Genomic DNA, 27,599 nt, shown 5'->3' with positions numbered 1-27,599 from the left:
GTATACGTATACTTCTTATATGGTTTAACGACCGGTCTGGCCTAGTGGTTAGTGACCCTGCCTACGAAGCCGATGGTCCTGGGTTCGAATCCCGGTAAGGGCATTTATTTGTGTGAGGAGCACAGAGGCATTTATTTGTGTGAGGAGCATATTTGTTTCTAAGTCATGGGTGTTTTCTATGTATTTAAGTATTTATATATTATATATATCGTTGTCTGAGTACCCATAGGGACAAGCCTCCTTGGGCTTACCGTGGGACTTAGTCAATTTGTGTAAGAATGTCCTATAATATTTATATTCATATTCCGTCGTTGGAGAAATCGTATCAAACGTGACCGTATCCAGCGGGCTTTACAGTATTTTAAGAAGAAATGTATATCTGTCAAGTCGTATTAAACTGCCTATATCAGGATGTTCGGTTCCAACCACAGAACAAGTCCCGTTACGGTAACCAATCTTTATCTATGTAATCTAAACCCACTGTGTGAATAATTACGGAGAGCCAGATATTAGTGATTATCGATACGGGAGGTGTTTTCTGCTTAGAAATAAATCAAAAGTGGAAAAATTCAGTCTTTGGGGAGGCTCGAAATCGCGATTCTGGATAACGACCCTATCGCTCTGCCAACAGCGAAGATTTTCACACAGATGCCTTAGGTATATTTTTCGCTTCTGATCCATCTTCACCAGGTTTTTATTAGGTGTTTGTTATTTTCCTGTTGTTTAGTAAATACTCCAAAGCTTCTGAAGACGTGTAAAAGGCCAGACACGTGTATATTATTTTCCTTAAGCTTTCATTACAGTATGTTATTCTACATCCGAATATTCATGACCTTGGCAATAAGTAAGCAAAGCCTCTTGAGGTTCATTGTCCATTAAATTTAGATTAAAAATTAAGATTAAAGTCAGGTCCCCACAGAAAACTAGCGCCACGGTTTGCCGCATTATGCTGAGTCCTATTTAGAGTCCGATTTTTTTTATGTCTGCATGTCTTTCTTTTTTATGTACTATATTATTATTGTGGCTATAAATAAATGTATTCTCTTTCTTTCTTTTTTTCTTTCTTTCCTAATACTAGTACTAATTATCTACAATGAAATTTAAATAATTATTAAATGAATCAGTTATTTTTAATTTTGAAACAATACAAATTCTGTTCTATTTGCTAATAACATTAATTCGGAATGCATTTTTTTCTTGTGTAGTGGGCTGCTAGAGGATAATACCTTAAATAATAGGATGACAGTCAAGATTAAAAACCTACACGATTAAAATTTCATCGCCTCCATAAAACCCTAAAAAATTATCTAAAAAAAATTTACAACATTAGTGATTATATTGCCTATAAAGAGTAAAGTGATGATTTCACTAGTTGTACATAATGTTTAATTTACTGTTGTTCGTTCTTTATATTTTTAGCCTAATGTAGTATCCTTAAAGTTAAAAATAATGTATGCTTGCAAAATTCCTGTACCTTATAGTTTTTTATTTGTATGGTTTAATTCATTATTAACGATGTGTAAATTTGCATGCTGTTTAAACAGCTGAAGAAGGTGAAACGATTGTATGTAATGTACATTTAATCTAAGACAATTATTGTACAATTTTTCTGCAAATAAAATTATTTCTATTTCTATTTCTACAAAAAAATGCGTGTCATAGCGTGGTCATATATTTGCCATTAAATATCTAAGCGTGCCTTATAAAATAACTAGATTTTGTTATAAGTACTATCTGCATTTCTATTAATGTTAATTTAAATTTTCCTTACAATTGGTTACACAAATACACATTCATAATGAGATGACTTTCAACAGCTATAACACAACACACTAAGCCTCACACGCTATCGAACCGCATTGTGCGAGCGTGTATTATTCAGCGGCTCGAAGGACCAGCACAATCCACGTCAATTAGTACTATGATAGCTTTGATATCGGGCAATGAACACTAGGGATATGGGACATTTTCTATGAAAAGGGACCTTATTGTCGATGGCGCTTACGATGCACAGCATCGCGTGGCATTGTATTTATATCGGAGCATCGTTTATAATGGCGTAAGCGCCATCGACAATAAGGTCTCTTTTTATAGAAAATACCACATATGTGCGACGCGTTATCATAATGGACTGTGAACTCAATTCAGATTTATCAACTTACTAGCTTTTGCCCGAGACTTCGCCTGCGTGGACTTAGTAAGTCCAGCTAGAGTAAGAATAGCGCCTGGAGAAAGTCTTATAGCAATCATTCAATTTGAGCATAATATGCACACAAATATTAGGCAACTCATTACTTAAGGGCGTTGCTGGGGTTGTCACGTTTCTGCAGTGCATCGACCATGTTCGCGGAAGCACGCGTAGACAGTTTCAATGCTCTGCTGCGGAAAAAGATGGCATCGCTTCTGAACAGAATACGTGGCAGCCCAAACAGCCTCCTGAAGACAATAGCTGTAAGGAATGAGTGCTCAATAACGCAACACTTAATTAAAAATACGTTGTCATTAGTGAGGTACGAATACTAACATAGTTTTTCGGTTTAGTTTGTAGATTACTAACAAAAATGGATCTTGTTATCTAAATAAATAAACGTTTTATTATTATTTATTATCTCAATTCCATCATGATTCCACCCCGCTTTTCACCCTCTTAAGGGATGATTTTCGGGATGAAAACTATCCTATGTACTCGGGACTCAAACTATCTCTACGCCAAATTTTAACTAAATCGGTTCAGCGGTTTAAGCGTGAAGAGGTAACACACAGACAGACAGACTTTCGCATTTATAATATTAGTAAGTATGGATTAATACTTTGATCTCATTTTGATACGAACTTGAAGATCTTCAAGACCTTTAAGTCCCCGGCAAGCTCGGCCGAATTTCAACTTCCCATACAAAGGGAGTTTCGATCTCATTTTAAAACTACGTGTTGGATGGTAATGAAACTTTGCACATACAATGACATGAGGTATATCTAGGTCTGTAATTTAGTTTATGTAGCTCCAGTTTATAAAACAAACGAAATAAAGCAAAAACAAGTTTTGTATAAAATTCCTATTTTCGCTGTATTTTTTTTACTATGGTATCTGAAGCTACATAAACTAATTACAGACTTAGACATACCTTAATAAAAAATAAATAAAAAAAAACCTATTATTCCTTGCTTGCACTTAAGATTACAGTTTTCATGTTAGTTATTTAAGTATTACTATTTTCTAATGTTAGTATATTTTCTCTTATTTTTGTTCTAACTTCTGTATACAATTTTTACTTTATAAAAAAAAATGCTTCCTTACTCTAATTGTTTATGTATATACATTAGTTTTTTTTTATTAATATGGTTCTGTTGCAAGAACCCCTGTTTGGGTATAGGCCTCCTCCAAACGGTTCCCTTGGGCCACCTGTAGCCACGAAGGTCCAGCGGTTCTGACGACGTCGTCTTCCCATCTCGTATGCGGTCGTGCCTTACGACGATTTCCTATAGGACCCTTCCAAGAAGTTACTCTTCTCGTCCACCTGTCGTCTTGCAGGCGTGCTACGTGCCCCGCCCATTTCCATTTTAACCTTCGAGCAAAGGTTAGAGCGTCAGTAGCATTTGTGACGTCACGTATTTTTGTATGGCGTATTTTTTGCATTTTCTTTATGTTTAACATGCTGCGCTCTATTCCCCTTTGACACGAAATTAATTTTCTCTTTGCGCTTGTGGTAAAATTCCAAGTTTGGCAAGCATATGTTAAACAAGGTAGCAGGCATGACGTGAAGACATACCTTATCGTATTGTAAGTACAAAGTTTCAGAGCAATCTATCTAGTCGTTTTAAAATGAGAGCGTAACTACGTTTGTATGGAGAACCGAGCTTGTCGGGGACTCTTAAAAGCGATTTTTGACGCTGATTAGTGCATGCGAAATGATCGTACGTGAGATTTTCGCTAATCGCCAAGACAATCACCAAGGTCGTATCAAAACTAGTTCAAAACCATATTAAATTGTTGATTTAGACGACACACGACCTTGGTAACAAAGTTCTAGTAAGGTGCCATTCATTTATTACGTAAGACGATTTAGGATAGAGGGGGTTCGACCATGTCATATTTTTTTCTTACATTTTTTTCAAAAATGCGCGTAGATTATACTTTGAAAACCCATTGTTCCAGAGATAGCCTTGATATATATATCTTATTCAAATCCACATTGTATGAATTTCTCGTGAATTTGCATACATAATTATCATTATTAGAACATTTAGAACTAACGCACTCCTCTCTGTAGAATCACACTTTCTGACACACTTCAAAAACAGTCTTAACCGCCTTTACATTACTGTTAAAATAGAACATTCTGTACCTAATATTGGATTAAATACCATTTCAAATTGAAGAACGTCGTAACCGCCTTTAAATTCCTATTAAGGAATGGCATTCTGTACATTTTGTCGAGTAAATAGTTGCATACCAACTCGACTGATTGCGTTCCAAGTCGCTAAATGGGAGGAAGATAAATAATATACGTTCTCACGTGGAGGGGTGTTTAGATGGTGTATAGTACTGGCTTAAGTACTAAGCTTTAAGAACTGTAGACGGTGCGAGGTGCGATGATTACACAAAGAAGGATTAGTTATCCGATTCGCCTCAATGCCTCAAATCGATAAGTTACACACATAAATAAATAAATATTATAGGACATTCTTACACAGATTGACTAAGTCCCACGGTAAGCCCAAGGAGGCTTGTGTTATGGGTACTCAGACAACGATATATATAATAATATATATAAATACTTAAATACATAGAAAACACCCATGACTCAGGAACAAATATCTGTGCTCATCACACAAATAAATGCCTTTACCGGGATTCGAACCCAGGACCATCGGCTTCACAGGCAGGGTCACTACCCACTAGGCCAGACCGGTCGTCTAGTACACAGTAACATATACATACATAAATATACGTATTAAATATTTAATACAGAAAGATTCTATTGAGAACAAATCAGATAATTTAATGTACTTATATTTAGAATGTATATACTTTGTCCATTTGTTATGTATTGTTATCATTGTGTCCACGCCACTTATAACTTACCCTAGTAAATAACAGTAAGTTTTCTTTAACGACGAACTTACCTGTAACAGAAGATAAACATTTCATCAAAATTTTATATTATATGAGCAAAAGGCATACAGCCTGATGACAGGCAGACGGAAAGACTGGCTGTTGCTATTGGTATTTTTATTTTCGTATTTCATTCCGAAGTTGCTAATCGGGGAGGTGATAACAACACTAAACACGACTTTATTATGAAGAAAACATAAGCGTGTGCAGGTCATTTTAAACAACTAATCAACTTAGATACTACTAACTTACTATTTACGTACTATTAACTTTCGCATAGTTAAGAGGCCCACTGACTATCAGTTCGCCGGACGATATCGGCCTGTCAGTTGTTCGGAACTGTCAAATTTTTGTTCTAACTGACAGGCCGATATCGTCCGGCGGACTGATAGTCAGTGGGCCCCTTAAGGTTAATAGTCAAGTGCTCATTCAAGTAGATTCCTAGTGTAAAGTTGTAAACGAGGCACGAGACAGCTACGGCACACCTCAGACAAATCTCCGGCAATTAGGCGGATGCTTTCAGAGCGAGATGCGTTTGCGATGTTAAAGTGTGTTCTCACTGCAACGTTTAGCATTTATTCAATAGATTTTAATGTACAACCGGTTAAATATAGGACTGCAACAATAGGGGATATTACTGCAATGTTCTGCCACCAGAGTACAGCACTAGCCTTTTTAGTAAACCATAGAGTAACTTATACATACTGTACCTTTAACAGGTTTTTAACAAGTTTTCATAGATAATAAAATATGACATTGATGGCGGCGGTTTGTTTACAGAGAAATTTCGCTATCTGCCTCTTTAACGCTCGAATATGCAAGAGTGACAGAGATGTTAGATAACGAAATTTCGATTTTCTTGTTTCGCGATAGACCCTCAGATTGTGGCAGTGGCTCCTACGCAGAGTTTCGCGTAATATTTCCTATTAGGCGGATGCTTTCAGAGCGTTAGATTGCTTGTGGACCCTGGTTTTCAGTGACTGTGGGGTTTTGGACTTGAAAACATGGCATATTATTACAATAGGGATGTTGACAATTTTTTGTACTGTTTTCATTTTATAGATAGACACGTGATTATTGCAAAAAAAATATTTATTCATTAATTTTCAATAAAAAATCGACTTTAAGGCCGTTACCATTGGCTTGCCGCTGTCACTGTCACATTTCGGAAGAAAGAACGGGATAGATCGCGTCAAGTGTCAATTTTGATCGAATTTTGTTAATTTTTGTTTATTTTAAAAACGTTATCTTTCAATATCGAAATTCGAAAGCTATGAAATTAAAATTTAAGTTAAGATTGTTTTTTCTTCTTTTTTTTGTTTGTACAGTAAATAAGATTAAGTCCCTAAATAAATTAATTTAAAAAAAGTTACAATCATAAACATTCACTTAAGAGCCCATCAACGTGCTCAGTAGCGCCACTGTTAAATAATTTATTATTTAAATTTAACGATAGATATTTAAAAAAGGCGACCGCTACGTACTGTATTTTGTATTTAAATACCTTTTGTATACATTATAATAGTATTTACGTTGCTGGATTCGTCAATCTATGCGTCCGAAGCTAAAACGGCCGTTTTTGTTTTGAGTTCATAGATCGACGAATCCAGCCACATAAAAACTAGTTTGATGTATTCAAAAGGTACTTAAATACAAAATACAGTATGTAGCGGCCCCCTTTTTTAAATATGTATCGTTAAATTTAAATAATCACAATTATTTGATAATAATAAATTATCATAGTGTGATTCGTACATTTACAGTGGTAGCTGTGGCTGCACATTTTAGCAACAATGGCGGCGTCAGCGAGCTGTCAAACAGTGACGTCAGCAACGTGACATAGACTAACAAGCAGGCGGATTCTGAATGCTGCTGTAGGTATAACTAAGTCTAAACGTTAGCAGAACTGCATTAAAACTAAATCATGCAGAAAAGATAAACAGAGAAGATAATGTTGACGGACCGAACTAACTCTGCATGGCAAAATGACAAAGTGGGGCAATGTCATCGTTAATGTCAAATTTTAGACTATTTTAAATCAAAGCTGTATACCGCCTACGTATGAAAATACCGATAATTTTCCTTATTCCTATTGTAACAAATTTTTGTTTTCGCTATAAATGTATTTGTTTTTTTTGCCAGTGTGATAACAAGTAATAAATTGAGAGCTATAACCCTTATTTACGGGTCATAATGACCCTGTATACACTACATTTCCACATGCATTCATTAAACAATTATCGGTCTTACATAAAGTACAAATTTTTATCGTAAGATAATATAAAGATAAAGAAAGTTTATTTTTCAAGTAGGTATATTACAATGCGCTTATGAACGTCTAATAAAGCTACGCTGGCTCTAACCCTACACCTCTGCCCCGAGAAGATTTAAATACCCCTCAATTGGAGTAGGGTATCCCAATATGGGACCGGCAACAAACTCGGCGGGACACATCTACGTAACTACATATAAATTGCTTACAATCAAGTTAAATCTAACTAATCTAAAACCCATTGGTTTTAGCTTATCAAAACCGATATTTCTCCACACTGTATCTCAACTTATCTCTATCGCATAATGTTGTCATTAATAAGATGACCGCCACTGGTCTTGATGAAACGTAAGCGCTACTACGTAATCTCGATCGATGACTCACTTTAAATCTTTACATGGTTGTATGGTTGTGCTGGTGGTTGTGGTGGCTGGTGTCAGTTACCACAAATTATGAGTACAAGTTTAATGTAAAACCGATTCCTTTTCCCAGCTCAACAACCAAACTGAAGTAAAGGAACTAAAAGACCGATTTGACCGATTTGACTGCGAGCGGAACGCTCTCTATAGTGACCGAGAAGGCAGAAGCTGATCAAACAATATATACCAATCATAATGTTGGCATTAATGAGATTCTGCCACTGATCTTGCTCAAATGAAAGCGCTAATACGCTATCTCGATCTATGACTCACTTCAAATCTTTGCAACCAGTCAGTTACTACAAATTAAAAGTCTAATGTAAAACCCATTCCTATTTCCAGCTCTCAACAACCGAACTGACAGGAACAAAGACCGATTTGACCGATTGGCCGAGATCGAAACGCCCTCTGTAGTAGTGACCGTCCAAGCAGAAGCCTATCAACCAATATCTATAGCATAATGTTCCCATTAATAAGATGCCCGCCACTGGTCTTGATGAAATGTAAGCGCTACTACGTAATCTCGATCGATGACTAATCACTTCAAATCTTTCCAGTCAGTTAGCACCAATTAAAAGTCTAATGAAAAACCGATTCTTATTTCCAGCTCTCAACAACCGAACTGAACTAATGAAAGACCGAACTAGTTCATTTGACCTATTGACTGAGAGCGGGACGCGAACCGATATCTATCGCATAATGTTGCGATTAATAAGATGCTACCGCCACTGGTCTCGCTGATGAAATGTAATCGCTACTACACTACGCAATCTCGATCGATGACTAAATCACAGAGAATTTTTGCTAACTCGCAGGTAGGTAATGGATTTGATACACTTGTGTTTAAATTACGAGAAGTTAGGTACTTAATTTGTTTTTCAAAGAGTTAAATTTTATTTGCAATGTTTACTCGGTGAATGTTGAGTAAATACCCGTAAGATTGAGATTCTTAGACAAATACCTAACTTATTAAGAGGCGAGACTGAAAGATATTTAAGGGGATCCCATGCCCCAATGACCTTCGATTTTAATCCCTTAGTTTTCTAATGTTTTTTGTAGCTTATCATATTAACAGCAACGGATTTTAGCAATATAGTATCCCATATTTACTTCAAAGTTCATTGTTTTCGAAATATTTGGCATCAAAGTTGAACAATTTTAGGCCAAAAAACTGGTCTTCTGGCCATAACTTTTGTGTTAATTAGTTTAAAATTAAAACCTTAGACAAATTTTTAGAGACGTCTAAGACGAACCCAAATATGTAGATTTCGTATAAGTAAGATCTTTCACAGCAATCGAGATACGAAAAAAGTGTTTTTTTAGACAATGTTTAAAACAATCATAAATAAATAAGTATTCATTTTTTTTCACAATCCGGTAGACAAAAATGGAGATAAAAGATTGAAGAACCGATAGCCGCTTGTCTTATAATTCTATATGTAGTGCAAAAGTAGGAGATACGATTCAAAACCTGTCAAAAATCGATGAAAACCTCAGGTAGCCCCTTAATGCCACAATTATGTTAAGTTCTGTCGGCTCTTTGTGACACAACCATAATTAGTTTTACTTCAAGATATACCTTAAGATTAAGAAATTTATATACTAGTTTTAAGGTATTTTGTCTAGAAATCATAATTGCTCGATAATAATTTATCATATAAAGCAACTCCATCGCCATAAAACGTTGCAGTTTGGCGAGAATATAAATGTAAATTGTAAATTTAAATATATAAATAATAATAAAAAAAACGAAAACAAATGCATAGGAATAAATTAGAGTAAACAAAAATAAATAAATAATTAAAGTAAAAATTATAAACTAAACTTAAAAACTACATAAAACTACTAATGATTAGGTACTATTTTTTCGAGGATAATATAAATCGGAAGAGTTAATATAAAATACGATATATATTATTATTTGTAGACAAGAGTTTTACCACAGACATCTAGCAAAACAATAAAAAGTAAACATATATCATACTCGTAAAGATCTATCAAGCACAGGGAAAGTAAACTACAGTTTTGATCGACGAACAAAGCCAATTCACACGTTGTGCGCAAAGCGTGCGATGCAAAAAGTTAACTTTCCTGTCATCGTTTTAATTTACGGCGCCGTGGAATGTCAGTGGCAGGAGTAACTAAGCGGGCGAGGTATTCAAAAAGATCTGGACGCAACTGTATTCCAATCATGTGCAAATTTTAAGAACTTGGCCCGCATAGCTGCTTCTTGTGGTTTTTGAAAAAAGTTTCTTGGCAATACATTTTTTTCAGATTTGGGATTTTTTATGTTACTCCTACTTAAAATCAGGAACTCTATCGATCTTAATAGGAAAAAAAGTGTCGCTAGTTTTTTATTTTCATTCCGTTGCCATTTTTCATAGACTGAATGACCGTAACACAGTGCACATATCAAAAAATGTATGGAATTTTTGGGTTACTTTTTTTTCATATAAGGATCGAAATAGCTCGAAATTCTGAATAGAAATTAAACATAAAAATAGTTTTTTAAAGTGTTATGTTATTTAAATAAAATGGTCTGTTTGTTCTCCTTAGAAAGCAAAAAAAAAAGTTATTCGCACAATGTTAATCCAACCAGCAATCAAATTTCTTAGAGCCAATTTGGTTGTATGCGGCAAATAATTGCACTAGTTTACTCGACTACTATTTCTTTCTTTAAATAAATGAATGCTCGAGTTCCCATAGTACCCCTGAATCAAGAGCAACTGTTTAAGCACATCACATCCCACACATTCAGTCCATACACCGACCAATTATATTAATGATGTGCAGCACGCCAATATTGACGTATGCAGTAATGATTATACGTGCGGTTGGACTTGTAAAACCTCAACCAGTCATTTATGCCCGTGGCGATGGTAAATAACCAGCTTGCCTATCCATACTAATATTATAAATGTGAAAGTCTGTCTGTCTGTCTTTCTGTCTGTGTGTTCCCTCTTCACGCTTAAACCGCTGAATCGATTTAAATGAAATTTGGCATAGAGGTAGGTTGAGTCCCTGAGAAGGACATAGGATAATTTTTATCCCGAAAATGATCCCTTAAGAAAGTAAAAAAAACCGGCCAAGTGCGAGTCGGACTCGCGCACGAAGGGTTCCGTACCATTACGGAAAAAAACAGCAAAAAAATCACGTTTGTTGTATGGGAGCCCCATTTAAATATTTATATTATTCTGTTTTTAGTATTTGTTGTTATAGCGGCAACAGAAATACATCATCTGTGAAAATTTCAACTGTCTAGCTATCACGGTTGATGAGATACAGCCTGGTGACAGACAGACAGACAAACGGACAGACGGACAGCGGAGTCTTAGTAATAGGGTCCCGTTTTTACCCTTTGGCTACGGAACCCTAAAGAGCGGGGTGGAATTGAGATAATTAATGAAGTGTCTGCTAATTTGTGTGCATAATATGCTCAAATTGAATAATTGCTATAAGACTTTCTCCAGGCGCTATTCTTACTCTAGCTGGGGTTACTAAGGCCACGCAGACGAGGTCGCGGGCAAAAGCTAGTTTTAAATAAAAGAATACCTTGTAATACCATTGTTGCAATAAAAGATTATGATTATGATTAAGAATTAAAAAATTTAACGAACTCGCACTTGACCGGTTTTATTTACTTTTATTTTATAACTCTCCTATTAATACCCAATGCTCTTTCACTTAAGACCCCACCAACGTGCTCACTAGCGCCACTGGTAAATTATTGTGATTATTTAAATTAAGCGATAAATATTCAAAAAAGTACCTTTTGAATACATTATAATAAATCTTAAGAAGAAGAAGCGGCCCCCTTTTTAATTATCTATTGTTAAATTTAAATAATCACAAGAATGAGTGAAAGAAGGCTAACAAAGAGAGTGTATAAGGGAGAGGTAGAAACGGGAGTTGGAAGGGGCAGACCTCGGCGGACTTTCTCTGATCAGATCGGGGAAATCCTGAAGAAAGGCCAGGTCAAGAGCACCCTAAACCGGCGAGCGTGTATGAGGAATGTTATGAAAGTGAAGGAAGCGAAAGAGGTATGTCAGGATCGTAGCAAGTGGAAATCCGTGGTCTCTGCCTACCCCTCCGGGAAATAGGCGTGATTATATGTATGTATGTATGTATGTAAATAATCACAATTATTTAGCAGTGGCGCTAGTGAGCACGTGGATGGGCTCTTAACCTAAAACGCTAGAAAAGGAATCCCGAATCAAAGCAGGAAAAACGCAAAAAAACACTAATCAAGGCAAATTGCTCATTCCACGGCTTGTTAGTATGTTCTACACGCTGTATAGCCGGTGCAAAAACAGGACGCACCCTGTACATGATGCAATTTACATAGATACGATACGATGCCACCCGGCAAACAAGAAAAACATGGTTGGGACATACGGACGCAGAGTTTGTCCAACTTGCTATTTAATATTACGAAATGTGAAAGTTTGTATAGCCGTATCAACTAACTGCGCCAAATTTGACCTAACAAAGTATGGCAGTACAATTAAATGATGAACGTCATATTTTCATAGAAATTTGACGCTTATACCGCCCAAGGGCGTAGCCAGAAAGTTGATATCGCCGGAGGCCTAGGAGGGGCATACATTGTATGTAAAATAGGGCGGGGGGATGGGGATGGGGGGCAGCTACGCCCATGATGCCGTCGAGCTCACACTTTGTCATTGCAAAGTCTGTGAAGAGTTTTCTTGGTCCAAACGCACCCAAAAGGTATGTTTGAATATATGGGTGTCTGGAGTTTGGCTCCTCAATATATGTAGTACATATTATGTACATTATAAGTACTATTTTATGATATTATTAAAAGAGTGTTTCCCTATTCAATTATAATTGCGATCGCGATTTATCAGTTACCGTGGGCATAACGTTTCAACAAATATGTGGATATTTTAGTGCGATAACAACGCATGACGGGGCGATGAAAGGTCACTTCATATTCCTTATACATACATAGTTTAATTATTTGTAAAGACAAGGCATTTGAAAACGAACAATCATACGTGGTCAAAACTAACTGTGGTATATATAGGTATAGACTCCGACTTTTATTCCACATTGTCATTCAGTTTATACTACTTCAATTTACATACTTACTTGATTAAATACCTAAATATATTTGACTATATACCGTAAAATGGGGTGATTAGGAGCAAAACTGATCAAACCTCGATAACATTTTATTTTTACATATGTAAACTGAATGGTGTATATAATAAGTGTTCCGGACGTTTGTATTTTAGTTTTTATTTTATTTTGGGTAGTTCCATTTCATAACTTTGACGATAAACCGGAAAAACCACCTCACCCCGTAGTCCCTCGTAATTGGGGTGAGATGGGCTGTCATACAAAGGTGATTTTGGAAGATTGTTGGATTTATATTTTATTATTATGAATATTACTATAGCTCCATTTTAAATTGGAATACATTATTTTTGTAGCAGTAGCCCTAAAAACCCATCTCACCCCTCCTTTCAAACCTTCTCTCCCTATTCATAACCCAACTCTCCCCGCGAACCCTACTCATCCCATTTTACGGTATGTTCACATTTTTCTTTACGCTTATTCTTCAAGATTTAGCACATTTACCGTTAAAGCATCTTTTCTTCTAAGAATCTTTGTTATTAAATCATTTTGATCCAGCATTTCAAGTATGCTCGATGTGCTATTTGCCCGTGTATCCCCGCCACGCCTCGTAGTGTAAACTGCCCTGTATTCTAACCATATGTTGCATGCTAACTAGATTGTGTTGTTATTGACTGATACTGCCCGATGCCATACGTTGCATACGTGGCCAAAAATAACTAACTGTGAACAGCGGAAGATGAGTAGACACATAGATACAGTGCATAGATTGAGTTTGGAGTTCACAATATTGTCTTTGTTTATTTTTCTGTGCAACTATAGTTATTTTCAATACAAGTGCGGAAAAGAGGAAATTCGAAAGGAGTGGCGAATTACCTATTCGCACGTGTATCGAACAACGTTTTACAGTACATATGGCCCTTTAAACTTTCGACATATGCACAAAAAGTGCACTTTACGCACTAGTGCGAGAAAGTAGCACCATATGTACTGTAAAGAATATTATGTACATATACTGTACTGGTGAAAATAGTGCTAATCCAAGCTAATATTATAAATGCGAAAGTGTGTCTGTCAGTCTGTCTGTTACCTCTTCACGCTTAAACCGCTGAACCGATTTAGTAAAAATTTGGTATACAGATAGTTTGAGTTCCGGGGAAAGACATAGGATACTTTTTATCCCAGAACTCACCCCTCAAGGGGGTAAAAAGGGGGGTGGAAATTTGTATGGGGAATAAATAACCGCTGAACCGATTTAGACGAAACTTGGTATGGGACAGTTTGAGATGTGGGAAAGGATATAGAATAATTTTTATCCCCGAAATCATCCCTTAGGGGTGGAAAAAAAGGGGTGGAAATTTATAGTGGACCGATTTGGGGGTGAAAAAAAGGATGGATCCATCCTTTTTTTGTTTAAAAAGTAAGGTATAAATACGTGTGAACTTTTAAAGCAACAAGATGACAGAAACTGTATATCTAGTAATAGTGTGTAGACTGTGTAGTTAAATCAATACAACTACAAGTCATAATATATGTATAGTTCGCTAATTCTGCTTTCCAACGATCCAGCAATACTCACGACACTAAAACACTCCCCGCGTGCAGTAAACCGAGTACACCGAGTATAGTACACCGAGGGCAGTAAAGTAAGAATTGTCTCAGTTTACATGTAATTGTCACAAGTGAGGCGAAGCCGAGGTCAACAAACATGTGACTTGAGGCTTTCTTACTGGCAGAGGTGTGTAGTGTATAGATGCTTGTGTACGTGTATTCCAATCCTTTTATAATCGATGATCTTTATGAATAAAGTGTAGTCTTATTGTCTGGTTGTATCAATACGTCTTCCAACTTCCATCATCAATGTGTATAGGTACTATTTTTCCGTTTCACGTCGCCGGAAACCGGCAACTTCGTTTAGCAGAACGGACCGAAAGTTGATGCTTTCCGGCCGAGGGCATAAAGTTATTTGAATTTGAAATAAGTAAGCCGCTAGGAACCTGTACAAATAGAAAGTTTTCCTTTAAAACTCATCGTTTTAGTATTAGCAAACTGTAATCGAACTCAATATATTTGAAGTTAATTTCAAGTCTATACTCCTTCAAAGCTATTATTTTGGTCCGTTCGAGTGGAGGGAAACCTACAAAATGTCGCCTTCGTGAAATCTTATTAACTAAGAAGTATGAACAGTAAATGGGGAAGAAACAGTAGTGCAAGGTAAAAAGTGCACATAAGATTTGAGCTGGAACTAGACTCAACTTGTAGAATATATATATATATAATTGACGCTAAAGTAAATAAGTATCTATGTACCGAAACTACCACAGCATTAAGTACCTATTATTCATACCAAATCTTATAAAACAAAGTTCCCGTCGCGTCGCGTCTGTCTGTATGTATGTAAGCGATAAACTTATAAACTACTGAACGGATATTCATGCGGTTTTCACCTATCAATAGAGTGATACTTGAGGAAGGTTTAGGTATAAAATTTGTTTACCTGTGCGAAGCCGGGCGGGTCGTTAGTACCAAAATATTAGAAGTAGAATAATTTAGTTAACCATCTTACCTGCAGACAAACTGTGAAAACATTTTTGCAGGCCACTGTGTAACATAATGTATAACTTTTGAATAATAAATCTCTCTATCTATCTATCTATTTTAATGTTCCGCGCAAGTCTTAATCTAGAGAGGCCCAAAGATCTATTTTTATCTATTGATGTGAGGAAAATTTTAAGCGTTAAAGGCTAGGTTAGATTTCTAACCAGAAGTAGTGAGTTCTAATCGCAGCTACCAGGTATCAATTAGTTTCATGGAACTTATCAACAAAAGAGCATTTTACATTTAGGTACCATTTACTCTTCGGTGAAAGATCGAAAGTCTTAAAGAAACCGAACTAAGTTACCTCTGATGGCTCGGCCACGACATTGCGCGACTGACGGCGGTGACGACGGCAACTATTGGTTGGAACGAGACACAGCGATCGGACCTTTCGTTCCCAGCTATAGTAGCTAGGTTTGTGCGTGGGGATATAGAGCCTTTGGAGAGCTTTAACATGTAGAATGCCTGCTGGAACCCATTCACAGGCGCAACAAGACACCCATGAACCGGTCTCAGGTATTATTACAGTTTTTTAACTTTCGTTGACTTACTGTTAGTAACTCTGTGCGCCGAAGCCATACAAAGCCTGATTGCCGACTTGGCCCACTTGACGACACGGCGATATTAAACGAGACAGGTACGGTGACAATATTTAATAGTTAAACATATATTATATAGGTATAGGTATTGAATAGAAAGTATTGAAATTTTCGCAGCAAATTCTCAAGTAGTCGCCGAACGCAGAGTACTTCATGTTTTTTGGTAGGTACAAATAGACGGGTAGTAAGTTATTTTTTAATAACGTTTGTGTCCAACTGCTGAGCAAACGCCTTCCTTTTCTTAAAAAGAAAGTTAAACAAATACCTATAAATTGTAATTTCCTAAACTCCGACACATTTTCACAAAACATAGCTTTACTTATAGCCATCGCAACATCGATAATGTTGACGTTTGGTTATGATATTTCGTATGGAGATTTTTTTTGCACGATTTCGGGGTTGGCTTCATCGTAAAAGTTGATCACTATGACCTACATATTTAGAATATGGTCAGACATAACAAAATCACTGTAAGTATAAGAAAAATATCAAACAATTATAATCTATCTTAAAAAGAAATTTTTACCGATAAAAATGAGAAAATGTTGTGCAGAACCACAACCACAGCAAAACAATATTCTCGCTTTGTCTTGACGCTGATCGCTCGACAATCGATTTATCGCAACAATTCAATTCCCACGGGCGTGGAATCGATACTGTCTTGTCTTCTCGGTCCGTCAGTTACAGGTCCCTGTTCACAAACCGATGTTTACTTTTGGAGCTTGTTTCTATATTAATTTGACACTTGAATTCGTGAGTTTATTTTTCACCATCAAGCAAAGCCACAGTCTCTATTTTAGTCTATGTTTTAGAATAGATATAATTTTATATTTACGAATCGCTTTTCTGAAGCTTACGACTAGTCGTTGCAAAGATCCTTAGGCGTGACCTCTATAGTCTATTGTTTCCCATAAAGTTTTAAGTCATAATGTATTGTTTGTCTACATTTTCGTTAGTCATAATTTGGTTTTTGGTTTTTTGGTTTGGCGAGCCTTGGGGGAGGCCTATGTCCAGCAGTGGACGTCTATCGGCTGACATGATGATGATGATGATGAATTTGGTTTTTCTCAGAAACGCGTAACTTTTCAGGATTGCCATAAAACAAACCTAACCTATCTATAGGATAACCTTAGGAAAATCCTGAAAAGTTAAAGGTTTTTATGACTAATAATAATCTGACAATCATTACATTATGACTTTTAATAATTATGTCAAACAAAAGGGCCCCCTAAACAATATATGGTTTCGACTAATACTCGCATGACAGTCTAAGGAAAAAACGTGCCTCGAAAATCACGAAAATTTGATTCTCGATCAGATGGCGCCACTAGTTTTGGCCTACACTCGTATAGAGGGCGTTGACTGTTGAGTTTGTTATTTATAATTTTAACGCATACTAGTGAAAGAACATGGGTCAAAATCATATAAAAATAATTAATGCAAATAAAAAAATCATTTATTCATATTTAAATACATTTTATCGTATTTTTATAAATATTTATTTTTAGTTTTGAAGTGTGTCGACAGATGGCAGTGAATTTACTGGGGTTACAAAATTTACTATGACAGTACCGCTCTAGTATAAGTTACTCTATGATGATATTAAATCTTAGCACGATTCCTTGTTGGACCCTAAGAAAGCTAGCAGTTTGTTTAAAATTGTATCGTCGCAAATGAGTTTATAGAAATTTTACCTATATTTAACAACCTCGGATAAAGTCACATGCAGATTTAATTTATTATCTAAAAAAGTAAAATCTGAATTATATCGAGTAAGGGACCAAGCACTACTGGTCTTTAACAACTTCGGATGAAGTCACATGCAGATTTAATTTATTATCTAAAAAAAGTAAAATCTGAATTATATACATCGAGTAAGGGAAATATGCGAAACTTATGTGCGAAATATCATTTGATATTTACCAGTCGCTTTTCGGTGAAGGAAAACATCGTGAGGAAACCGGACTAATCGTAACAAGGCCTAGTTCCCCCTCTGGATTGGAAGGTCAGATGGCAGTCGCTTTCGTAAAAACTAGTGCCTACGTCAATTCTTAGGATTAGTTGTCAAGCGGACCCCAGGCTCCCATGAGCCGTGGCAAAATAACGCGAGGAAGATGATGATGATACATCGAGTAAGGGACCAAGTACTACTGGTCTTTAATCGCAACGCTTGGCTTCAATAATCGCCTTGAAGGGTTAATCGGGAAGCGATTATACAGTTAATTTAACATTTCAATTAATGTTCTGTTATAGTTGGCGCTGGGAGAAACGAGGCCATGGTTTTAAGGTATTTAGAGAAGATTTCTATCTCAACTTATCCTATGTAACGAAAAAATTTGGCTTTTTTATTTTATTTTGAGAGTACTCCTGGGGAGTCCATTGGGATACCTTTGAATCCGAGGTAATTTTGAAAATCGTATATATTATTTACAAAACCAGCACTTTTTTATGGAGCAATAGTAAGCATAAGCAACATACCTTGGTAAGCGTTGAAATAGCTTAAGAGTCCCCAGCAAGCTTGGCCGAATTTCACCTTCCCATACAAACGGAGTTTTGTTCTCATTTTAAAACTACTGGTTGGATTGTAATGAAACTTTGCACATACAATGATCTGAGGTATATCTTGGTTTGTAATTAGTTTATATAGCTCCAGTTTATACAACAAATGAAATAGAGCAAAAACAAGTAAGTATGAAAAATTTAAATTCGCTGTATTTTTTTAACTATGGTATCTGAAGCTACATAAACTAATTACAGACATAGATATATCTTATCCTATTGTAAGTACAAAGTTTCAGAGCAATCTACCTAGTCGTTTTAAAATGAGAGCGTAACTAAAGTGTGAGTTGTCAGTGTGTTGCCAAAGTTTGAAATGCTTCTGGTTTAGAAGTTACCCCAATTAAGGTAATATTGTCCATTTTTTGTCAGCAAACAAAAAGTACTTGAGAAGATAATTAATCACTGAAAATCCAAACAAGGGTCTAAGAGAGGAGCCACCTACTTTCCAGAGTCCCAAAAAAGGTTATTTACAAAGTTTTGAACATAGGAGACGATTTGTACGGTCTTTTTTTTTCTACATAAAATTTGTAAATACCCGATTATTTGATAACCATTTTGTCTTTCAGAAAAGATTCTTCATAACCGGTATTAAATATTAACATAAATAAAAAAATACCCGCTTCCATTACTCCCGCGTACTCATCAAGCAATGTATGTAGGTAATCAATACATAATGTATACATCGCTGAGAACCACAATGACACCGATTTTTTGCCGTCGCCAGACCGGTGCGGCGACTAGTTTGACGACAAATCGGGCCCCCTGCTGGCGTCGAAGAAATACAGTAGTGAATTTATACTCGTAGATGGACGAGTAGACGAGTAATAAGTTAAGTATGGTGATAAATGCCCAAAACTTAACACAGATGGCGCGCAATCGTTTAGAAACAAAATATATCCTTAGATTATGCCAACAGAAACAAATACTTAGTTTGTCAAAGGACTAAGCTGTCTCATTTCAAACATAGAATCATACTATAATTTGTCTTACAATAGTACTAGCACCCAAAAGAAAAGGATGAGTATATTATGTTTGGTTTAAGCGTGTGCCGATCCATACCTATATGTAAATGAAAACAATCTGAGTGGGTATTATGTCGTTCTATAGGTACCTAGAGATCAGACAAAGCTTGTACTATGTCTCTTTCCTTTATGTTGCTTTCTTTTTGTCTGTTACCTTCCGTGATTCTCACCTGATGGTCTCATCGGAAGATCAGCGCTGGAAGTCGCCAGCAGCATGCTGAGATGGGGCCATTTCGTGACACATTATTTTCACTATGTTCTTTTAATGTTTATTGTCTGTGTGTTTACGAATAAAAACTATTCTATTCTATTCTATTCTACTACGGGTACTAGGCGACGGTATAAGTACATACTTGTACTATCAATCAAGATTAAGTACCTACGTCATGTATACCTAGTAATTTTCTTCTACATACCTACATTTACCAGTGGAAATTGTTAGTGCGTTTGAATGGCGACTGCTCCAAGTTGTAATTCAAAGCATTGTGACATCAAAATGACATCTAAACGCTGTCAGTCGTCCGTGCATTTCGCTCGTACTTGTCCGTATGTAATTGCCGCGAGCGAGATGCACGGGCGACTGACATCGTGGCATCACTTAGGTATAATTTTGATGTCACAGTGTAAGTTGGAATTGCCCTCACAGTGAGAATTCTGTACATGGTGTGGTACCCATTCTATACTAAGTACACAGTAAATTGCATAAATGACGACACACCTTTACCCAAAGGGTATCGTTTTAGTTTTTCAATCTAAAGTAATCGTCATCCACAGGGATCTCAATAAGCGTAGCGTCACAGTGACGGTCTGTGACGTTTAGTGACGCTTTGTGACGCTTTGCGACGGCTTGTTACGGATTCGATACGGGAATGCTAAACAGAGCTGATCAAAAATTCACTTAACAGTTTCTTGGCACTACTTAAATAATTAACTAAGCTGCTTCTTAGTGGTGGTCAAAGTATGAAGTGCTACTGGCTTATAAGTCTACCGTTTACCGATACTGTTTTTTATTTTTATTTTTACTGCGACAATAAATGACTTTTTCCCGTTCTCAGGCGGTTGTTACGAAGTTTATTATGTTAAGTAAATTAAATGCGATTTTGAAGTTACCCCAACGCACCTTACATATTAACCTTGACTACAATACAGTGCTTATCGCAGGGGGGGAGGCCCCGCACGCGCCCTGTATGTCAGTTGCTCGACATTACAGTGTAAAGGGCGCCCTGTATGAATGAGCGCGCTAGGTGCGCTAGGGCTTGCCCGACTTTACAGTGTAAACGGCACCGCAGACGGTCTGTATGTAAGACGCCCGACCTTACTCGATCTTATAATAATTATTGTTAAGAATAAATAAAGAATAAAGAATAGTATACAGAGCCTGTAAGGGGCCCCGCAGGCGCCCTGTATGTCAGAGCGCGCTTCGCGCGCTTGAATGCCCGACCTTACAGTGTGGAACAGTGTACGTCAGAGCGCGCTTATGTGAATTCCTAAATTCCATCAGTAAACATTATATTCGCTGATAATTATCAACAAATGCTCGGGTTTATCGTACATAAACCTGCTCAGCATAAACCATTTAAACATCTGAATAATCCTTTCCAGGAATGTCTGGCCAATTTAAATGTTTTCATGGCCCAATTAAAAGGCAGACGACAAAACAATTACAATTAAAGTCAACTAGTATTTCCGTCCAACGAACATTGTTGGGTGGTGACATGACGGAAATAGCGGAAATAGTCGAATTTACTCTATAGCTTTCATTTTACCGCTCTGTGAGGTTTTCTATAGCTTAGGGAACCTCCTAACGCGTAGAATCCAATGACCTATCTATACACTACTAAGTCTCGGTGTCCTTTTAAAAGGACAGAATGAAATTGGACTTAGAACTGTAATGAAATAAAAGGTTCCGAATTAAAAATTGCATGAATGACTCTTGGTCTTAAGAGAATTCATATCTGATGGTAACTATTAGCCTGTTCTTGAATAAAAATGAGTCATTAATTTTTTAAGTGTTGTAGTTAGACCACGAAATATTTTTTTTAATTTAACCCCAAGGTGGTGAAAATGGTGGTGGTGGTAGTCAGTTTCAAATTTTCCTAGGCGTTCAGTCGCGGGTGGCGGCTAGTTCATTATAAACTTCTTTAGATCGATGAACGGTACATTTGAAATTGTATTAATTAACTTTACTTAAAGTACTTTTTAAAGCACTCTGGGCCTCCAGTTATAAAAACCTTCAGAATTCGTTGTATAAGTCTCAGCACTACTTTTGAAAATTTCTCACTAGAAAAACAACTAGTTATACCCTATAAGAAAATACATCACAATAACATCTTAAAAATAATTTGGCAAGTATCAAACTATTCTTATATCACAAATCTAAACAATCATGAATCGTGAATGGTATTCTCCAAATAATTAATTTGGTATTTCCGACTCCATTGTCATTTAAATTATTTGTTAAAACTAAATACATCCATAGATCGATTGATTAAGATTTATTTTCGGTTGAATGTATTTCAATAAGTGATTCATAAAGTACCACTATATAAAGACCTGTAGGTTACTATAATAGTTTTATACCTATATGCGTGGAGCTTCGGAGTTTATAGTTTTGGAATGTATTGTATTTTAAATAACAATGGAAACTTTGAAAGTTTCTAAACATCGATGACTTACAAAAAGCGTCGATGCCTTATTTAAATCTGGATAATTAGCTATACTTACCTGTAGTTATAATAATCATACCTCACTTTAAACTTTTGTATTTTGTATTTGTAAGAAGTTAAATATCTACTTAAAACAAGTTAAGACTGAAAAATCCCAGTTAAATCTATTTTTCACCGAGGCCTTACGGAAAAACGCATATTCAGTGAGGCGACACGGAAAACTAGTTCTAACTTGGGAAAACGCGTTTTCACTAAAACGTGTTTAACAGTAACATATATAATACAAACGAAAATATAATCGGGTACCCGGGCAATAATTGAGTATGTATTTAAAAATGATATTTATGGCACAAACTTATAACTCATTCAACTTAAACTCGTACAAAATTATCAAGGTTTGATTTAGCAAGAGACTTCGTCGAGTTTCAGCAATTAAAATCTTTGCTGAAGTTTTAGGACTTTTAGACAACTCAAACAAGTATTTTAACTGTTGTAATTATAATAACTTGTTTGATTAAGGACAATGATAGATAGATGGATAGATAGATATATAGATAAAGCGTTTATTTGATTGCTGCAAATACACACAATTTAGAAATATTGACAATGATTTTTGAGGAAGACATTGTAGAAATTATTATTAATTGGTAGACTTTTTACTCTAGCCATACAAACGAAAAACCCGAAATTTGCAACTAAAATTTGAACCTATAGTGCAGAGAATAGAGTTGATTTTTATTTGTTATAAAATAATGAAACAAAAGAAATGCAACTGTTCAAATTGAATATGGTTTCATCGAACTGAAGAAGTACTATAGGTAGGACGTTGGGCCTTAGGAGGCTAAGATGTAACAGTTTAAAAAGAAGTCACACGAACCCGCCGCCAAAAGCCGCTCCCATACAAACGAAGTTGACTTGAAAAGGATTTCTAAATACATTACCAATGGCAATAATGCTTTATGGATAACAACTTACCCCTTGCCTAGTGCGGGGACTCCTGGAACCTCCGAATGTCAATTCAGTTATGCACCAACTCTTTTCTGTAACTTGTGATATATACTTACTATGTATTACAATTGTATTCGTTCTGTGCAATAAAAACATTTTTTATCTTTTTATCTTATCTTATCTTGCTTGAAAAAAAACGCATAATTATATCCAATCCAAAATTATTTGTAGGTACGATGGACGCTCATTTATTACAACTTCGTACAAACTCGTGTGACAAGAGCGAAGAATTTCGCGTAGGTGAACAGGCATTGAGGACGGTATAAGGCAAAACCCAAACAAATACTGTTCATTCACCCGAAAATAGACTTTGACACCTTTGGAACAAGATTCTAATGACCCGCAATTTTATTGTGGTAAAATTTAATAAATAAAAGACAAAACCCATCAAATACTGTCAAATCAATGGAAAATAGACTTTGATACGTTTGCAACAAAGTGCTAATGAACTGCAATATAGTTATGGTAAAATTTAATAAACAAAATATGTAGTAACGCTCTTTTTGTGCGGACGTTTAAATAAAGAATTGAAAATTAAAAAGGAACGGCCTTTTAATAGCCTCGTGCCTACATTTGTCCTATCCATAGGACATAGAGCACTGTCTATGTATGTATGTCGTCTAGTTTAGTTTAAGTAAAAATGTGGCTTTCCATCACAGCAGGGTCCTTATGCTTCTAGTGCTGACGGAAAGCCACAAATACTGGTAAGTATTATAAGTATTATCCGTAACTTTTTAAAGGTTGTTAAATTTTATGCTGTATTCTAATGCTGTAAAGACTAGTATTAAACAACTTGTTATAACAGTACTTGCGATATAATAAAGAAAATAGTATACGGGTTGTTTTACCGTATATGTGGGTCAGGTTATAGTCATAAATACTAAATAAGGCAAAGTTTATAAGGGCTATTTAGTATGAAAATGTATTTTCAAATTGTGTGGGATGTCTACTTAAATTTACAAGGAGTTGCGTCTATAGTAACCCCTTATTAAGTGTTTAACTTGTTTTACTTGGCACAGTTATTATTTTAAATTATGTACTTTGAGAAGGACATATTCATTTTAACCCTTTTCCAGCGGTAAACAATATTTTATTACAAACAGCGGTATGTAAACGACGTAACTAATAAGCTACTAGATATTTAATTAATAACGTTAGATTTTATATAGAAAACACGATTTGCTAAAGTTTTCAAAGTATAAAAAAAATCTTACGAATACCTTTATAAATCCCACACTTCACTTTTAATTTAAATATCCAAATTATTATTTTAAAGCAAAATGTTCAAGTTTAGTTGATCATACAAATCGCAAAAACAAATCCGGTCATAATATTTCCTACACAGTTGAACACAACAGGGGATCTAAATTTATAATACGTGTATAGACATTTATTAGAAAACGGGACCATAATATACCTATAAAGTCAATCAATATTCTATACTTTAGTACTAGGTGGTCACCATAACTGGTTTAAAAGCCGTATTATTTTCGATAATAGAAAAAAAACTATGACTAATCAATTCTATGTAAAGAAATTGCGTAAGAAAATTTTGATTGTCCGTTAAATCGATTTACAATTTTTTTGTGCGTCTTTAATTGTACTTTTTAAAGTACACGCTTTCAAACTTGATTCGCTTAAACTAAAACTTGTCTATATACACATTCAGAAGACGTAAGAATTACATATACTATACTCCCTCATTCATAGACATATATAAGTTTGTTCATATTGACACGTTGTTTTCTTGACTTGTCCTTAATATGGTAATTCAAAACTGAGAAATTGGTGGCAGATTAAGTAATGAGTGCTGAAAATTTTAACGTATTTGTTCATATGAGTTGAAGTGTACCTAAGTAAGAACTACTAATGAAGTACCTAATATAATAGTTTTCCTATACGTAATTAAGTTATTGTAATTACGTGAGTAGATACAATGCTACTATTGTTACGCACTAATAATAACTGATTTTCAGATTAATATTAAACTAGCACGTTTTCAATTAAAACATCAATTATTATCCACTCATACTACTGCCCTTTCATCACAAAAATAAGTTGTCCTATATAAAGTACCTCAAACCTGTCCATCTTTAAATATCTCACATTGAAAATAAAAATCTAGTTCTCAAAACAAAAAACACGGCCCTATCGAACACCTGCCCTAATTACAAACATGTATCAAAACCAGTTACCACACAAAAAATACTTATTTACCACTATAACTTTACGATCACTATAAAACCCTCCAACCTTATCATGTAACCTTAAGGTTGTAAATAGTTCACATAATTAAAAGTAGATGTTTTTGTAAGTTTGTATTTTGATCATCTCGAGTTCGTAGCATCGACTTGATTGTCCTTTTTTTAGGACACGGACTACCTGGTAATGTCTTTTTTATTAGAAATTCATTTGATCGAGTTTGTTTTGCGTTTTGTTACAGTAGCGCGTTGAATTATTAAATAGTAATTCATTATTATCATTATTGCAATAAATAGTACAAAAATAAGTACACACAAGTGGAAACTGAGTGTACATGGTTGGTTTCCCAAAGAAAATGTTTTAAGGATTTCAAAATAAATTAAACAAGTGGCTCTGTGAGCTGTAGACCTCGCGAGCATAACTTTAAACTGAAAAATAAACCGGCCAAGTGCGAGTCGGACTCGCGCACCGAGGGTTCCGTACTTTTTAGTATTTGCTGTGACTGCGGCTGTAATAGCGGCAACAGAAATACATCATGTGTGAAAATTTCAACTGTATAGCTGTATAGCTATCACGGTTCCTGAGATACAGCCTGGCTACAGACAGACAGGCGGAGTCTTAGTAATAGGGTCCGGTTTTTACCCTTTGGGTACGGAACCCTAATAAAATTATGGCTCCGCCGTTTTGAAAATATTCCAAAAACTGATTCGAAATTAAATCTATTTAAACATCGAACCTGCTCACAAAATTTCACGAGAATCGGTTGAGAATTGCGACCTGTAGAGAAGAACATCCGGATATACGAAAGTATTTTTGCGCAAGCTGAAACGGAGGCCTTCGCTAACGCTCGGTCAAAAAAAATTTCATGAATTTTACCAAAACAGTTTACCTATTTTTTATTTTACTCGTGCGTGACGACGCACTGCATTTAAAGTATACCTAGATGCATAGTGTACATACACACCTAACAAAATGCAGTTACTATTCAATTGATACTGCTAGCGCCATCTCTGGGCATTTTCTCGAAGCTTTTATTGACTTACAAGTAACTAGTAAACTCTAGAGACAACACTTTTTAAAATTATTTAAATAATGGTATTTGCAACTTAATGTAAAGTAACATAATACTGAAAAAAATGTACATATAGCTGGTCAAGCAAATCTTGTCAGTACAAAAAGGCGGCAAATTTAAAAAATGTAGGCGCGAAGGGATATCGTCCCGTAGAAAATTTGAATTTCGCGCCTTTTTCTACTGACAAGATTTGCTTGACCAGCTATATCTACTTTAATGAAAAATAAAAATAAAGTATTTGTTTGGGCCTCCTTTTTTGTAACAACTTTTTTGTTAACAATGCATATAAACACAGCCACACAAACTTTATTTATAAAACAAATTGGTACCATTAACTTTAGACTCATAATTGCCTGTTAAACTTTTAGTCACGCAAAGACTATTATAACAATTATTCAAAGTTCGTTCACTCAGCTTAACAAAAAACCAAATCGTTAAACTTCTACAAAACAATAGTTTAAAAAACTTACCTCATGAAACAAAACACTGTCCTTTATAAAATCCAACTTCCGAAATACACAACACTTTCAATAATCTCAAAATCCCACAAACTTAATGTACTTTACAAAGTACGTAATTAAGAATAAAGGTTACACACTCAACTCAAAATCCGTTGTTCTAAATTCAAACTGTCACTCGAATCGAAACGTTCAAAAACAAAACACGATCGGCGCGCCGGTTGTCACTCGCGTGCGTTAGTCGCGACGTTTCGGTCCGCACTGTCAGAGATGCGTGCGACCTTCGGACTGCAGCTGCATTAGTGATTAGCGTGGCTGTTTGGGTGCTCTCCGTGGACCAATTTTGTATTTTTTGTATTATTTTTTTTAAATTTGGATACTGGTTTTTGAACATCTGTCGGTACAGGTTGGAACTCTTGGAAGTTAGATGTTGGTAATACAGTAAGAGGTAAAGTAGGTAAACACTGTGTAGTTTTTGTCTAAAACTGGAAAGTACTGGGCCAATTCCATT

General features: G+C 35.7%; 1 protein-coding gene across 1 annotated transcript in view; it reads right to left on the bottom strand.

Annotated features, from left to right (window-relative positions):
* Positions 1-27,117, bottom strand: part of LOC134751875 (irregular chiasm C-roughest protein-like) — a 101,742-nt gene extending 74,625 nt beyond the window's left edge. Inside the window, exon 1 of the mRNA XM_063687409.1 lies at positions 27,101-27,117. The gene's annotated coding sequence lies outside the window, so the exon portion shown is untranslated. The remainder of the gene's footprint in view (positions 1-27,100) is intronic.
* Positions 27,118-27,599: the final 482 nt, after the last annotated feature.

Source organism: Cydia strobilella, chromosome 23, assembly GCF_947568885.1.
Source record: "Cydia strobilella chromosome 23, ilCydStro3.1, whole genome shotgun sequence".
NCBI classification, from domain to species: Eukaryota; Metazoa; Arthropoda; class Insecta; order Lepidoptera; family Tortricidae; genus Cydia; species Cydia strobilella.
The sequence above is the reverse complement of the archived record's forward strand: the minus strand, read 5'-3'. Positions and strand labels throughout refer to the sequence as shown.